Raw genomic sequence first — 18342 nt, 5'->3', positions numbered from 1 at the left:
GCATGCCTTTGCCTGGAAAGAGCTTTGCTATACCTTTACCATCTTGCCTCAGTTAGTATTTAACATCCTCAGCTCTGGAGAAAATGTAACCATCTAATAATTTCACAGTAGAATATACTGGTTCTTAGAATTAATGCTATCAGGGGCGCTGAGGGGCTCAGTTGGTTGAGCATCCGACTTCAGCTCACGTCATGATCTCGCAGTCTGTGAGTTCGAGCCCTATGTTGGGCTCTGTGCTGACAGCTCAGAGCCTAGAGCCTGCTTCAGATTCTGTGTCTCCCTCTCTCTCTGCCCTTCCCTGGCTTGTGCTCTGTCTCTCTCTCTCTCTCTCTCTCTCTCTCTCAAAATAAATAAACATTAAAAAAATTTAAAAAAAAGAATTAATGCCATCATTCTGATAGGAATAGTAAAGCAGGTCATGGAAATATCCTGAATGGGTATGACCTGGCATATGGAGGAAGTTAATTTTTTGCAGAGTAACATGTTTTATTTTACTATGATGCATATAAGGAAAGACAAATATGCCAATGGTACATTTCCAATTTGACAGAGCAATCTCGGAAGTATTTATGATATTTAGGAAAAGAGACACATCAATTATTAAGTAATGGAAGTTAAATTTTATGGAAACATGGGGATCTGCCAAAACAGCAAAGTGATAGAAGGAATGCAGAGACTATCAGGCTCTCCTCTCAAAACAGAAGGACCAATTTATACATTTTGCATCCTTTCATTTTTTATTCTTTTTACTTTATTAATAAAAACAATGTGTTCATTTAATATATTCGTCACAAGGGCTTAACAAGAGACTTAATTTAAAAAACAGAAACAGGGGCTCCTGGGTGGCTCAGTTGGTTAAGCATCTGACTCTTGATTTCAGCTCAGGTCATGATGTCACCTGCTGGGCTCTGCACTGACAGAATGGAGCCTGCTTGGGATACTCTCTCTCTCTGTCACTCCCCTTCCCTCAAAATAAAAAAAAATAAACTTAAAAAAAACTAAAACCAAAAACAGAAACAAAACAAAAATGACACCACAGCCTAAGATACAGAGTCCTCAACAGGAATGAAGGAAAGGACAGACCCTCTAAGGAAAAAACAAAGACAAAAAAGTAGAGTGACTAGACAATCAGGCAGGGTTCTTGGCTGGAGCCCTGCTTTGAGTAGGTTTCCTGCAGCTACTTCTTAAAGGCTGTAGGCTTTTTTTTTTTTTTTTCAGAGCTCAGCAGCATGTATTGGTCCTAAGGGCTATCAATGTTACAACGTTGGGTTCTCCTAGCCGGCTCTGGGGGGACAGTGGGATGGTCCTGATGGATATGGGAGACCACTATTTCTTCAGGATGTCCAGGCAGATGTTCCCCTGGGTGTCCATGGTGGGGTGGTAGCAGGGTGTTGCCAGCTGAGAATGTTAAATACTAACTGAGGCAAGATGGTGAAGGTATAGCAAAGCTTGTAAGCATAGCCAGTGGGGAACTTCCAGGAGAGCTTATACTTCAGGTCTTCCTTCATACACTGTGCCAAATGCTCCATGGATGGCCCCCACCTATTTGAAAAGTCTGTCTGATTCAGGAAGACAAAATTCTTACATTGCCAGACATCCTGAGGGTCATCAGATCCTGCTGTAGCCTCTTGCCCACGGTGCCCAGCTGGCACCCCCCACTGGGCTCGGCTCCTTTGCGCTGCCATGGCTGTGGCCCCTGGGTCTGGAAAGCCATCCTAGCAGAGAACAGGGAACTCAGAAAGCATGACTGCAAATGCCTGCCTTTTTTCACTGTAAGAAAAACATTTGGTGGTATTGCAATGTTTTCATTTTTGAGGTTCTAGCTTTGAATGTATGTCAATTTTCTGTTTCTTTCTTCATTACATGAATATACATCCTCCCAGGAATAGTGCCACAACACTTTGGTGTGATTCTGAAACAGAAGGAATAAGGTAATCCTCACAGTGATGTTTCTTTAAAAAACATATACATATTTTGCCCACTTTCCCTAGAAGGAGGTGTGGCCTTGGTTAAAGATCCTTAACAATTCCCAAGTCGCTGGCTGATGGTTTACCCAAAGTCAAGGCATTTAGAGCAACTTAGATGAATTGCTTACAAAAAAACTTTGCAGACAAGATATATGGTTTTAACTTTTAGAACAGGCTCAGAGTGTAAGAATATTTGAGACCCATGTAAATATTCTATTTTTCAAAATTCCTGAACTTCAGGAGAGGTTGTTCATAATCAGAGGAGTATGATAAATGTGTTGTGGATGTAAACAGACTTTCTTCCCCAGTCTTTACCTTAGTGCCTATGCTCACTCAATAGGCTCATGAATAAATGGCCCGAGATGCCATGGGTAACAGGTTCAAAGATGGCATGGTCACCATCAATGATTGCTCAGTCGACAGCAACAGGAAACAACTCTGATTCTCCAGGGCAGCGCCATGTCCCATGGGGACCAGCCCTGTGATATTGTGTGATAATTTAAATCTCCTGGAGTCTAGGAGCAGTAAAACATTTTTTCTTTACTGAAATAGACACTGGATTTAGATTTACCTTCCCTGCCCATCAGGCTTCTGCCAGCTCCACAATATGTGGACTGATTGAATGCCTTTATCCATCATCCAGTATATCACAAAATATTTCTTCTGAGGAATTAATTTTAACCATGAAATAAATAAAGTATTGTTTTGAGCTCATGGAAGACATGGTCTTCTTTTATATCATATTTTCTAGAAATAGTTGGACTTACAAAATGATAGAATAGCTTATTGCAGTTCTGTCACCAGCTTTGAGACACTTGTTTAAATTGTTGTCATGATGAATAAAGCACATGCTCTTAACCAGGAAATAATACATATTGTTTCTCCAAAGAAAAACAAAACAAAACAAAACAAAACAAACAAACAAAAAACAAAACCTATGTCTAGGAACCAGAGACAGAAATAGGAGTGTTGTCTATCCTGATTGTAACTAATGGCCTACTTGAGGAAATCTTGCTTTCCGTACCCAAGACTTGCTTTCTGCTGATTGTGGGTCTATGTACCAGTAGAATTCAGCTACTAAGAGGGTTCCCAATGATCCATGCCTCCTGATATTCAACGTCCTTGAGTGATCCCTTCCCCTTGAGTGTGTGCTAGATTTAATGCCTTGCTTGTAATAAATAGAATACAACAAAACTGGTGGGATGTCATATTCTACCTTAAGTTAAAAAAGATTCTGGCTTAGGGGCACTTGGGTGGCTCAGTTGGTTAAGCTTCCAACTCTTGATTTTGGCTCAGGTAATGATCTCACGGCTCATGAATTTGAGCCCAGTGTCAAGCTCTACACTGGCAGTGTGGAGCCTGCTTGGAATTTTCTCTCTCCCTCTCTCTCTGACCCTCACTCTCTCTCTCTCTCTCTCACTCTCTCTCTCAAAAATAAACATTTAAAAAAAGATTCTGGCTTCAGTTTTGCTTTCCTCTATTACTCCCTCCCTTGCTTCTGATGGAAGGTGGCTGCCATGTTGTAAGCTGCTCTATAGAGAGCATTACATGGCAAGGAACTGAGGCCCTCAGTCCAGCAGGCCATAAGGAACTGAGTTCTGCCAATAACCACATACATTAGTTTAAAAGTGGATCTTCCTTCACTAGAGACTTCAGATAAGACCACAACCCAGACAATACTTTGCATCCTTACAAGACATTCTGAGTCAGAGGACTCAGCTATGGTACACCTGAATATAAGATATCCCTATAAGATAGGAGATAATGAATATTATTGTTTTAAGTTGCTAAATTCAACAGTATTTTTATTTTCTTATGTAGCAGTGGATAACACACAAAGTACCCAAAAGAGAAATGCTTTCACAGTGTACATAACATTAATTGTTGAATACCATTTTGAGTTTCACATGCTTTGGGGGCAAATAGACAAAAAAAAAAAAAGGTTAGGTTTTGGCTCAGAAAATGTGAATATGAAATTAGTCATGTAAAAAAATTACAACTAATTATGATTTATAACCAATTCTGTAAAAATGAAACTATCGCATTTACCATATTTTCTTTCTTACGAAAATGCATATTTACATATTTTATATAGATAATTTTACTTTTCTTTCTCTTTACCACTATAAGAGGTTGTTGATAAACTTTACAAATTTCCACCCCCTCACACGCGCGCGCACACACACACACACACACAGACACACACACATTTCAGAATATTGAATTGGGAATCACAGTGGATGTAGAGAAGAAATGTATATTAATCAGAAATGAATTATTGAGCATCTCTCTTCAAGGCCAATGTGAGTGTATATAAGACTTATTGTTACTTTACGTAGAGTACATTATCATTTTTTGAAATCTAATGTGAGAAGAAGGGTATTGTAGATATTGAGCAACTAATGTAGTAGATTACATGGGCACTTATTTTAATCTGCCTGGTATCGAAACATACTTTTATTTGATTGGGACCCCAAGAAAGTTTAATGGCAAGGCCCTGCTTTCCACAATAACAAACAGAAGGGAGCTGATGGCCTCACTTTCAGTTTGCTGGTAACTGTGGCATGGCTACGTGACCAACTCCTGGCATAAATGCAGAAATTCTAGCATCTGATTTGTAACCTTGAGGGTTTGACATGAAACTCAGAGGAGGGTTCAGAATCATCATGAGCAACCATTGTTTAGTCAAGAAGCCTGTGAGTTTGGCTGGAGTTTGGAGACTCTTTCTAATATGATTTTGCTGGGCATTTCTGCCCTCATCTTTAGACTTTGGTTCTCTAATGATTTGTTAATTGTGTATATCAATATTCCTTGAAAATATCTTTTCAACTTAAATTGGCCACAGATAGCTTCTGTTTCTTATGAATCCAAAGGCCCATTGATAAAAATAGTAGCAACAACAAAAACAACAAACAATAAAATAAAGATACTTACTCCTCACTCAGGTTGAAAGGATCAATTAGAAAACACATTTGAAAAAGACAAATGTTGCTAAAGATTACCAAATAATTTTAGCATCATGAAAAACCAGTATAATGATGATACATAGAGGAAACCAAAGAAAAAACTGGGACTCTAATTAATAATAAATATTACAAAGAATGTGAATGGAAATAATACCCTATTATTTTTACTTAATTCAAAATATGTATATTTACCTTTTGCCAGGAATATCACTAGGTCCTTATTGTATGTTTTCATATATAACAGTCTTAACAAGCATATGAGGTTAATGCTAACATTATTTTAAAATGAACAAATTATTATCTGATAGCTATTGTGGCTTCATTATAACCAATTGGGTGATAATGGAGCGAAGAAAATGGTTTTGATATTATCTCTGAATCTAACTTTTTTTTTTTAATTTCAGAGAACTCCAAAAATTAGATATTTTGCCACAATGACTAATGTGGCAGACTGGTTGCACTGATTATTACAAATAATAGTTTCTCTGTATCCTTTGCAAAAATACTTTTCAGCAACTTCCATCAAAAGATGAAGTTTATTTCTTACCTGTGAGATCTAGGCTGAACTTATAATTTGTTTTGTTCCACAAAATATGGCATAAATGACATGGTATTATCATTTCAGTTATTAGTCATTCTGGTCATTGGTCTTGACCAAACCTAGGTCAAGAGACATTGCATGTATCTTTCCTCCCTTAAGCCCCTGAGACCATTTGAACAAACCTGGAATGATCGCCTTGTCCTTGAGACAAGCTATCTAGTCCAAGACAAAATTAGACCAGCTACACTCTCCCCCTAGTAGCCCTCCAGATGACCACAAATATATGAGTGAGACCAATCTAGATCAGTCAAGTTCAGCCTGAACCACACTCTATAGCCATCTTACAGATTCATGAGAGATGATGAATGGCAATTCCTTCAAGCCAGTAAGTTTTAGAGTGATTTGTTACACAGTAATAGTTAACTAATACCAGCATTAATATTTAGTATTCATGAGTATTTTAAAACACTATTACATCTATCGGCTCATGAAAAAAGGTTTATGGCCTCTGCAATCTGAATGTTATGAATTAAACACCTTGAGGTTTGGCATTCTGTGGAAAGTATTTATTCGTCCATAATTTTATGATTAGTCAAAACTAATTTAAATAACTAGTATAGGGAATTAGGATATTTTTATATTTCCAAGAATTATGTTAAAAATCTATACACTGTAAGTTTCCTTGGATTGGATCAAAGGAAGAAAAATATATTCAATGTATCCAACAACAACAGAAATATTATAATTAGTAATATTTACTGAATGCTTACTCTGCACTGGACTCTATGCTAGGTATTTAGTCTTTATTCTCATTTTTAACCCTAAGTGACACCCAATCTGTACTTTCTACAGGGAATCCATACATCCTCAGGGTCTAGTCTGATTAAGGATAAACCCACAGAGCATGAGCTGTCACACCTCATCAGAGTCAGTTTGCAGACTGCCAATACCCAGAGCTATTCTGGGATTTGGCAGAAGCAGCTGTAGCAGCACCTGTGAAACAGAACTTCAGAGAGCATCTAGGAGTAGAGTCAGCACAATAAAGTTTCTACACGGACTTGTGCATGGACGAAGTAGTATGGAGATGTCTGGGGTCCATTGGAGGGGTTTCCAGTTTTCCAAAAAGCCCGAGGAACCAGCTATGGGAAAGACATTCAAGTGAGGCTTCTTTCTAGGTCTCAGGAAGCTGAACTATTGCTTAATGAGGTCCCAAGCTAACACACGGGCCACTAGAGAAAGCAGTTTTCCCAAAACAAAAGGAACAGCCCTTTTAACCCTCTATCTGTGTATTCTTAGCTTCTTCAGAATCATCTGAGAAACATGTTTAAAAGTACAGATTGCTGAGCTCATTTTCTGCATTTTCAGATTCAGTAGATCTGAGGCTGGGCTCAAGAATTTTTTGTTTTTATTAAGGACCTTCATTGAAGTCTCTAGTGAAGCAAATATGGAAAACATTACTTAGGTGGTGAAGGAATTAGAACATCTAAATCTCTGGCAGCAGGCAGCAAGGGAGGATGAAACTAAGTAGCAGGTTTGCAAGGTTGAAATAGTACAACCCCAGGCAAAGCTAAAGAGACTAGAAAGTGGAGATTGTGTGAAGCAGGGGCAAGTATTAACAGAGCAAGAAGAACCTAGAAGCAACTGGTCTCCTATTTCTCTGTGTGCCTAAGTAAATGGTTCATTAATTCATGGGTTCTTCATATAGTGAGTGTTACCATGGATAAGGGACATTTCTGGTTTCACCAAATTAAAGGTTTGGTTATAAATTACCCTTGCCTTCAAGGATGTCACAGTTTAATAGAAGAAATAGACACATAACCAAATAATTGAAAAACTCATGGCATTGATGCTGTGATAGATGTATAAACAAAATGAGATGGAAGTAGAGAAGGGAATTAACTCTATTGGGAGAAAGGAGGGGTCAGGAAAGACTTTGGTAGGACTTGGTCTGGAAGAATGGGTAAGAGTTTATCATAACGCATAAAGGATGAAGGACATTTCAGTTAGAAGACACTGTGTGCAAAGGCAGTGAAAGAATCAGACATTTTGAGTGGAGCGTATAGAAACATATTTTAGCTAGAAGGGAGAGTGCCAGATGGGATAGGGAGATAGAAACCAAGTAAACTGGGATCAGGTACTAAAAGTATCTTGTAATCTTATGCTAAGAAATTTGAAAATTATCCAGAACTCCATGAAAAACCGATTCAGCCATCTAGGCATTTTTTAAAAACAGAATGTAATTATCAGATTTATTTTCTACATTTAAAGCAACACATACACCACATGACTTGAGTATATGCTAAAGACTGAATTGTGTCCCCAAAATTTGTATGTTAGAAACTTTAATCTCCAATGTGATGGTATATGGAAGTGAGGCCTCTGGGAGGTAATTAGGTTTAGACGAGGGTGTGCCTCATTATAGAATTAGTGTCCTTATAAGAAGAGAAAGGGGGCGCCTGGGTGGTGCAGTTGGTTAAGCGTCCAACTTCAGCCAGGTCAGGATCTCGCGGTCCGTGGATTCGAGCCCCGCGTCGGGCTCTGGGCTGATGGCTCAGAGCCTGGAGCCTGTTTCCGATTCTGTGTCTCCCTCTCTCTCTGCCCCTCCCCCGTTCATGCTATGCTCTATCTCTCTCTGCCCCCCCCCCCCCAAAAAGAAGAGAAAGACCAGAGTTCCCTTTTTTTTTCTTGCCATTGAGGACTCAGCAAGAAGGCAACAGCCTATAAACCAGGAAGAGAGTTCTTACCAGTAACCAAGTCTGCTGGCATTTTGATCTTGGACATCCTAGCCTTGGGAACTATGAGAAATAAGCAGCCCACGCTGAATAAGACAATGTACAAGTTTGTTCTGTTTATATTTCTGTGTTTGAAATATGTGCAGAAGGCAGATGGGGGACCCAAAGAAATTAAGAAAGCCAAAGAGTTCCCTGATCCTGGAAGTCAGGATTAGAAGTCTCTTATATTGCAGCCTACCTGATTACAGGTCATCATATAGGGAGATTTAAAAGATGTTTCTGTTCCCCTATACCTCATCCTGCCAAATCCATAGACAAACACAATTAAATAAATGAGATGAAGGAATATGTGAAAAATTGGGATGTCACAGAGTAGGAAATTGGGAGAAGTAAAACTGAAAAAAAAAGAATTAAAGTAGAAAAATTATTGAAAATAAAGTGATAAAAATAGGTAATTGCATGTTAGCTGATTCAGATTGTCTCATGGTGACAACCAGGATGGCTGTGACACAACCACTGCATGTTCATTGTTAATCTTTCTACTGTTTTCTCTCTTACACCGACATTTCCATTTGAGGGACCATCTATAAGGGCTATTTCTATTTTTACAGTATGCCCAGTGTCAAGATTCATGAGGTCAGATGTGAAGATGAATTTGTTGGTTAAGCTGTTCTTTCTTAAGGGCAAGAAGCTTAATCATTTTTTTTGTACTGACCTTGTCTTGTCTGGAGATGAATCAATGAATCAAGTTAGGAATGGTAAATCATGAATAAGTGATTTATGCTTGTCTTGATCAAATATGATAGATTGCTTGGGTTCCTGACTATTACTGTATATAAAGATTTATATAATATACAAGTGACTGTGGATTGGAGAAAAAAACTGAAAGTTTTCTCCAAGGATATAGTCCTATGAAACACTGTAAATGTTATTCCTAGTGAGCTACTTCTTGAACAAATGATGACTGGGTATGATTAATTCGATACAATTTTTTTTCGTAATGAAAATATTCCTCATTTTCTCATTTCTTTCCTTTCCTTTTCCAACCATTGTTTTCTTGTTTGTTTTCTTTTTAAGCAATCACGTCAAAATCCTATAGGTAACCAATAATATAAAATCTACTTTGTAATGGCTCTTTCTTACTGATCCACTCATTCAAATTTCTGGGAAAATCTTTACAGTCTTTTACCAGCAATGAACTAAGAAGAAATTCACTGCGGTCAGAGATGCCATCAGAGATAAAATAACTGCTAAATGATTGAATTTCCTCTGGATAAGCTCCAGTATGCCACATGTTTCTTGGGTAGAGGGAAATGGATGTAGACAAGATGGCAGTCTAAGGAAGTGACATTAACTCATCTTTTCAGACTAATACCTCTGAGAGAAGATCCAACTGATTTTCCAACCTGGTTTGCATAGTTTTCCACATGAGAGACTTCTAAGAAAATAAATCAAGAGCAGATTGACGATTGTTTTACTCTGGAATTGGGAATGTATGTCATACACACGGCGCTGGAAGCAGAGATTTAGTATAGAAAATATTTTGCTTTTCCTCAAAATTGAAATAAATATAGTTCTTCATAAACATTGTTATATAATGAAAAGCACTGCATGCCATGAAAGTTGCTGTCATCAACAAAATAGAAATTATGGCGATGGTTTGAATTATGTGCTTGGCAATCTGAGTGCCCTATAAAATAATTTTTCTTGGTCTTGAAAAATATATCAGTAGCATTCAGTGTGAGACAGAAATCCATATTCTATATAATTTTTTCATTCATTTTCTCATTCAAATTTATACAAAATAAAAAAATAAATGTGTTTTTAAAGTCTTAACTACACCTTTGTGTTTTAAGGGAGGATGAATTAATTTGACAAGATATATTAAGTGTATGTAACCTCACTTTATGTAGATCATAGAAACATCCTTTATTCTAATGAATAGTAAGAAATAAAGGGTTTTTGTTCAGTCTTTTTGGGGGCTTTATTTTCTTTTTGGTATTCTCATGTTTCAAGTTCCATTCTGGACACTTTCGTGGATCTTTACCTTTGAGAACCATTTCATTTTTAAAGTTCTCAGGCTCTAGAATTTGTATATGAGCAAATCTTCAGAAACTAAAAGGCAAGGAAATTCCGAAGAACATTTCAGAAACAATCTAAAACAATTAACTGAGTTAGGTATGCAAAATTCCAAGATATGGCAAAAGTGAGTGGATTCTGCAGATATAAATCAGGTTCCTGATTGGTTTTACTTTGATTTATATCAAAGGGGGGTTATCTTCACTGGATGTTACCAAATCAAGTGAGCCCTTTAAAAGAGTGTTCTCTTTTGGAGACATTTTTCTGCTGGCCTTGACAAACAAACCACCATGAGTTACACAGCTTCAAGAAAGCTTCCACAACAACCACACTTCCGATGTGCTTTGAAGAGGATTCCAAGCCTCAAATGAGACTGCAGGCATGGCTGATATCTTTTGGTAACAGTGGACCTAATTATGTTGTGCCCAGACTGCTGACCTACAGAAACTGTGGGATTGTAAATGACTGTTATTTTTACTTGTAGTTTGTGGCGATTTGTTTATACTACTAAAAAACTCGCACAGGAATATCAGGTATATATTAGTCCAGAAAAACAAAACAAACAGGATATATATAGGGAGAGACAGAGACAGAGAGAAAGAGACAGAGTGAGGAAGTAAATTGTTATGGAATCTGAGAAGTCCCAAGGTCTACAGCTGGAGACTCAAGAGGGCTGATGTGTAAGTTTCAGTTCAAGTGTGAGTCTGAGGCAGGAGAAGACAGATGTCCAAAGATAGTCAATCAGAGACAGTGAATAACCTTTTAATTTTTTGTTGCTGTTCTACATGGGCTTCCAATGGATTGGATGAAGCCACTCACATTGGAGAGGGCAATCTGCTTTCCTCAGTCTATTGATTCAAACGTTAATTTCATCCAGAAACACCTTCACAGACACTTTCAGCATAAGATTTAACCAAATATCTGGGCACCCAGTGTCCCTGTCAAATTAACCCACATAAATTAACCATTATGAAAGATAACAAATGGGTGACTTCATGCAGATACTAGCTATTTTCTGTTGATCTGCTTTAAAATAATGTCCAATACATTGCAGAGAATGAATGAACATTTCCAAGATTTGTCTACATGTCTAATTGTTTATTCCATTATTTTTTGTATTAATATTTATATTAAATTGTCCTATCCTTAATTTTCCTTAGAACTTAATACTCATTCATCCTCTCAAGCAAATTAATAACTGAACAATTAATACCATGGGTAAAAGTCTGTAAATCAAACCAGAATTAGGCACTCAATACCCTTATTCTTTAAGACATTTAAAGTACTATGTGTATTATTTAATTTAGACAAACTCACAAAATTATTAGGTGCAAAATAATGTACAATGTGCTATTAATAATATAAAGAAGTAATAGACTGAGGTTTTATTACTGAGAAACTACTATCTAGTGGGAACAGAGCAGACATACAAAAAGTAACACAAGCAGACTACAACAGAAGTCTTAACATTCCTTGAGATTGTAGGAGAAGAGATTAATTCTGTGGGGGAAGATGAGTTGTAATTGGGGATTGTACGTTTTAGGGGAAAGGTCATATTTGAAATCAGCATCAAAAAGATAGAAAGTACTTTGAAATGTGGAGACATTGTGAAATGTATTATGTTAATAAAGGACATAAATGGCCTATGTTGGTTGTACACTTTTCAAGATAACAGGACAGTAAAATAAAATGGTATTTGAGGTTGGAAGATTTCAGTTTGCATATAAGTTAGTTCACTTATGATCAAGCTTAACTTTTCTGAGCCCCAGATTTCTTGACCATAAAATGGGGATAATTTAACAACCAACACTCATGCTGTGAAATCAAATGAGATCATGCGATTGGTTTGATTAAAGTAAAACTTTAATTTTCCCAATTATTACTTCCTACTATACTCTGTCAAATTCTCATCAACTGAGTAAGGAGCTTCCTAAAGGACATCTGCATGTGACTCCATATCTCTTCTTATACTTTCATTAAAAAAAAAAAAAACTAATTTCAGCAGAAACTTTGTTTCAAACTTTGAAAAATTACAATCATCTATTTGACTCAAAGCTTTCCTCCTGTACACAACACATGGACTTTCAACTCCAATATCGTGGAGCAGAAGTAAAAGGGACAAGAAGGTTGGGTGGTATCTCTTAGTCTGTCTTCCATCTTCCTTTATTTTTCCTCTCATGGTGTTCTTTGTGAGACAAGGCAGATAGAATGATAAATTGATCAATCCATAGCTAGAGAATAAGAATTATTTTCTACAGAATTTTAATGATCTGTAGAGAAGTTGTATTCCTTTATTAACTTCTTTGTTTTGTTTTGTTTTTTACTTAGTAGCATCTTTGTACTCCTATTCTTTTTTGTTCTCATAAATATATGAGTTGGATGTCCTTGAAATCTTAGCATATGACTTCTGAAGAGAAACAGGGAGAGTCCCAACTGACTTTTCAGACTTCAGGCTCAAGGATTCCCCACTCCCTTCTAGATCAATAGATTATTTCCTTCTGGTAATCTGGCATCACTAAATATCCCCTCCTTGATTCTCAGAAGCCATCTTGGTTCAGAAGGGCTTATGCCCCCAGCTCTGTTCTTTCATGATTTTCTCACAGTTGCCATTAATAAGTGACCCAGATCTTGCCATATTTTTTCTGATGTTTTCTGACCTCTAACTCCTCTTAGTCCCCTGAACAATGTGCAAGCCTATTTATTCCTTCTTCCTCCAGGGCTTAAATTCTTCCATCTCAGCTGAACTCACAGTACTTCCTTCTCAGGATAGGCTTCCCTGTTCTTTCTGGGTGTGAATATTTTCTAGAGATTTTTGATATCTTCCACTGATTAAACCTCTTTACAGTCCCCTTTTTCCTCACACTATTATTTCAACTTCCTGCATGGGCTTCGTGCCCGCCTCTGACTTTGTTTGCTTACATGCAATTTGAAGCTTCTAAATTTTCTTCGGGTTTAAATAAATACATAATTTGTGAGTGCTTTTCATCTTTCTTTTTGCAGAAGAATATGAGAATATTTAGATCTAGGCTTCTGCCATATTCTTACTTGAAGCACATGACTTAATTGAATCTTATGACTACAATATCCTCATGTATCTCTCCCAATTTTAAATATATTTAACATAACACTCCAGTCTGCTTACTTTTGATAGGTGACATTCTTTTGTAGACCCTTTCATAACTAATTTGTATAGACTGAGTGGCAGGGGTGAACAGAAGGCAAGTTTGTGGGAATGCCAAAACATGTTAGTGTAGAGGTATAGACCAAAGTGTTCTTCTGAGCGTGGGTACTCTTCATATGTCCCTGGTATGGACAATCCTCAAGTCTCTCTGACTCAGTTTCCTCCACTCACAGCTTATAGATGGCAGACACTCAGGTGGAGCTGTGTGGAGAAAATGCTGCAAGTGTTTGCAGATGCTGACCTACTTGGAAGTGTTATTGATCTCCAATTTTCTCTCTCTCAGTTGCTTCTGATTCTCCTCCAGCTCTGGATATCCTGAGGCTCTAATGCCCACTTTTTTGATACTAGTCTTTTCTATGTGCTTTTGGATTTCTGGACTTTTCATGGTTTGAGATCCACTCAAGGAACCTCTTTCACCGTATTGTTTCTTTCTTTTTATTGTTTTGTTATTCATTTCTTTCCTTTCAGTTTTTGGCAATACAAAATGGATCAGAAAGGCCATAATGTATCCTTAGATCGCTATCTTTTAGCTGGAAATCAACATGTTTCCTTCACTTTTCAATATTCTGGTCATGTTCCTCTGTATAAAGTATGGCTTATCAGTGTTCTTCTTTTAAAGTTTTTTTTTTTTTTTTTCAACGTCTTTTATTTATTTTTGGGACAGAGAGAGACAGAGCATGAACGGGGGAGGGGCAGAGAGAGAGGGAGACACAGAATCGGAAACAGGCTCCGGGCTCGGAACCATCAGCCCAGAGCCCGACGCGGGGCTCGAACTCACGTACCGCGAGATCGTGACCTGAGCTGAAGTCGGACGCTTAACCGACTGCGCCACCCAGGCGCCCCAGTGTTCTTCTTTTAAATTGGTGCATGGTACTGAATAAAATGTTCTCCTTGCTCTGCCATGAAAAATAGGTGGGCCATCACCTCCTTTGTGATACACATGCAGTATAAGACTATATTAACATATTTTGACAGTTACACCACATTTGCTTTTACGGAAATTAAATCAATTAACACCACTAGGTGTTTTTTATTTTTATTTTTTATTTTTTGTAGATATACTGATGCTAAGTCCAATCTTTTTGAATTTGGTTTTTTATATAGCTTATTACTTACCACTTTCTGTTTTCATATAAATTGTGATCAATATGACCAAAACTAAAAATGTTTTCAAAAAACCAGTACATCTTTTTGTTGAACATACAGCTTACATATTACATCAACTAAATAATTAAATTTCATTATTTTCAGTACTTTTCTAGAGAGACTCTTTTTTTTCAATAAATATTTATTGAGTAACCAGCCAAGCTCTAGATTCTGGTGATAGAGCAAGTAAAAAGAAACTTCTCATGCACTCATGGAGCTTATTGGTGAGAGGGATGAGAGTCTATACACACACACACACTTCAAAAAAACAGTATCAGTGAGATATTATTGTTTTGCAGAGGATTAAATAAGATGATTTGATAAAAAAAATCTTAGGCAACTGTATTTGTTATTTATGGTAAATAACTGTATTTTTGTTTTAAGGAAGAGGCAGTGGTATGTACTCATAAAAAGTCTTCTGGAACATGTAACAAGAGAAAATCCCAGAACAATTTCTAGATACAGCCTTTCACATACCAGGGTGCCCTAAAGAGACTAAGGTTTCAAAATATAATTTTATCAAGGATCTCTAGACAGGGAAGTCCATAGGTAACTTAAGGAAGTAAGAATTATAGTTCCCAATTAAGCTGATGGTGTTATGTGCATCATAAATTTAGTTGCACCCATTAAGCAAATAGAGCCAATATGTTTTATACTTTGATTATGATCGAAATACCTCCTGACTCTTTTACCTTGAAAGATCTAAATAATTTCATGTTAGAGAAATTGGGCCAATGGTATATATACTGATGTAGGTGTCTTCTATAAATAATTACTTTGCCTTAGCAAAAATTGAAAGAGTTTATAACTTTAAATCTATTTACTTCCTACTTGCCTCAAGTTCTAATGTTATTTCAGATTGTGTTGCCCTATATCTGTTTGCAGTGGTCTTACTTTTTAACTGTATAGTATTTCTTACACTTTAATATCCCCATAACATCTCTTCTTTTTCATAATTCCCATTCATTGTTAGGTATAAAGAAAATATGCACTTTTCACTCACTGTCAGTTGCATTAGAAATTGATATTTTTGGGGGCGCCTGGGTGGCTCAGTTGGTTGAGCGTCCGACTTCGCTCAGGTCATGATCTCTTGGTGTGTGAGTTCAAGCCCCGTGTCAGGCTCTGTGCTGACAGCTCAGAGCCTGGAGCCTGCTTCAGATTCTGTGTCTCCCTCTCTTTCTGTCCCTCCCCTGCTCATGCTCTGTCTCTCTGTTTAAAAAATAAGTAAAAACATTAAAAAAAATTAAAAAAAAAGAAATTGGTATTTTTGTAAAACAGCTTGAAAATAACTAGAATGTAGAATGCATGAAGATCTTCCATTTCAAGATGGCAGATAAAACATTTTTCCCTTAGCATTTTAACTCTCCATTAAAATGATAACAGCAGTTAGAAGTAGATGAAATTTTACATCAACAAATAGAATAGAAACAATGCATCCCTGGACAAGAGTTTTCCACAAATTTCTTAAAGTAGAAAATGAAGTGATTTCCAAGGACATTGGCCTCTAAAGATGGAGGTGGTATTGGAGGTGCCTTGAAAGAAGTGCAGACACTGCTCTTTCTCTTAGTATTTGCTTCTTACCACCTCTTCTATGAGGGGGAGCTCTAACCACAGTGCTCAGCTTAATAGACACTAACTGGTCATGTGGACAGAGCCCTCCTTGGGTTTGTTCGCAGGTTCAACCACAAAGAGGTGTGTTGCTGTCTTTCCTTTCTCCAGGAAGGGGGAGTAAGACCATGTAGATTTCAAGCAATCTCTTTTATTTATATATTTTTTAACCATTTATTGAACAGATACATATATATGTGTGTGTGTGTATATATATACAAAAACAAAGAAACGTTAAATTCATTCTGATTGTTGAACTAGGACATCAATCTTCTGTCCTGGAGACTCCCGGTTCTTGGGCTTTCAGACTCAAAATGCAATCTACATCTTTACCTCCCAGCTTTCAAGCCTTCCAAGAAAATCACTGACCCACTGACTGGGTCTCCAGCTCCTGATGGCAGATCATGGGACTTCTCAGCCTCTATAATCACATGAGACAATACCTTACAATAAATTCCTTTTTGGATATATATATATATATATATATATACATACATATCTTTTATTGTTTCTGTTTCTCTGGAGAACTCTGACTAATACAATATATTAAAAGTTAATTGCTTATAGAGTTATAGGATAAATAATTTTTCTTCAAAACTTAGAAGGGGTTGTTGATGACAGTCTGATTCTGACTTAGTACTCATTCCTTTGTAGGGGATCAGTTATAATTTGGCTTTCTAAAAAATACTGCTTTGTTTTGTTTTGCTATCTAGAGCTTTTAGGATTATCTACACTTGGTGCTTTAAAATTTTACAGCACGTCTGTGGTGACAAATTGCTCATTATTTTGCTGGAAAATTGGTGGGAACTTACAGGGACCATGCTTTCAATTTATCAAGATATCGTCCATTATTATGTTTCCTCCCTCCAACTGCTTTTAAGATATTTTATCATTAGTTTTCACCAGTTTGACTATGATGTGCCTTAGCATGCTTTTCTATAGGCTTATCCCATTTGTAGGTTGCTTAGCTTTTTGAAATTGTAGATTTATAGTTTCATTAAATTTGATAAGCTTTTGATGGTCGTTTCATTATTTCTATAAACATCGTCTGCCCCCCATGTCTCTCTTCTCCTGGATCACCACCTCCTAGTCTATCGTGTTAGATCACTTGGCATGGATTCACAGATCACTACTGCTCTGTTTATTTTTCTTTTTCTGTCTTTGTCATCTATTTTGAGCAGATTATCTTGCAAGATCTTAATTTCATTGATTTTTTTTTTTCTTCTGCAGTGTATAATTTACTGTTAATCATTTGGGTTTATATATTTTTATTTCCCCACATTTCCAGAACTTTTATTTAGGTTTTGCAATAACTTTCTTTTCTATCCTCATTATTTTTATATTTTATTTTATAGTTTTGAGCATATGGAGAATATTATGATAACTATTTTTATATATTTATCCAGTAATTCCATAACTTCTGTTATTTATAATTCTTTCAATTGACTGGTTTTACTGTAATTAAGTGTCACATTTTCCTGCTCTGTGCATGCAGATAATTTTTTACTGGATGCTTCACATTGTAGTTTTTATAGTGGTAGGTACTAGATTTTCTTGTATTCCTTTAAAAAGTATACTTTGTTCAGGCATGCATTTAAATTACTTAGGATTAGTTTAATCCTTTTAAGGCTTGCTTTTAGTGTGATCTGGAAGTGTCCAGAGCAGCCTTTGGCTTGCTGTGAATTTTGCTCATTACTAAAGAGGGCTTTGGAAGATTCTCAAGTCCCTGAGTATTACAACTTTTCTCCACGATGCCCATCCCAGAGCTTGTTCAGTCTCCTGTTTTCTGGTGATTCTTTTAGTAGCTACCTGGAATCCCATCCAATATATATGTAATGTCAATGTGCAGGCAAAGATTCATGCCTCAGATATTGAAAGCTGTCTTTGTCCAATATTCTCCTGTTTATTATCATTCTCCTCTTTGTATTATAGTCTGGAAATTGCCTTTAGGCAGTAAGCGGGAGCAATTATAGGGCTTGCCTTATTTGTTTCACTTCCCTCAGGTGTCTCATTTCTAGGTTCTTTATTGTCTAATGTCCCAAAACAATTGTTTCATACAGTTTGTTCTGCTTTCTATTTGTTTATAGTGGGAGAATAATTTCTCAAACAGCTAACTCTTTAT

At 36.8% G+C, this 18342-nt stretch overlaps 1 pseudogene; it reads right to left on the bottom strand.

Moving 5' to 3' along the window:
* Positions 1-1120: 1120 nt before the first annotated feature.
* LOC125174461 (ubiquitin-conjugating enzyme E2 C-like) lies at positions 1121-1672 on the bottom strand (annotated as a pseudogene).
* Positions 1673-18342: the final 16670 nt, after the last annotated feature.

Source organism: Prionailurus viverrinus, chromosome C2 (genome assembly GCF_022837055.1).
Source record: "Prionailurus viverrinus isolate Anna chromosome C2, UM_Priviv_1.0, whole genome shotgun sequence".
Taxonomy (NCBI): domain Eukaryota; kingdom Metazoa; phylum Chordata; class Mammalia; order Carnivora; family Felidae; genus Prionailurus; species Prionailurus viverrinus.
This window is presented reverse-complemented; position numbering and strand designations above follow the sequence as displayed.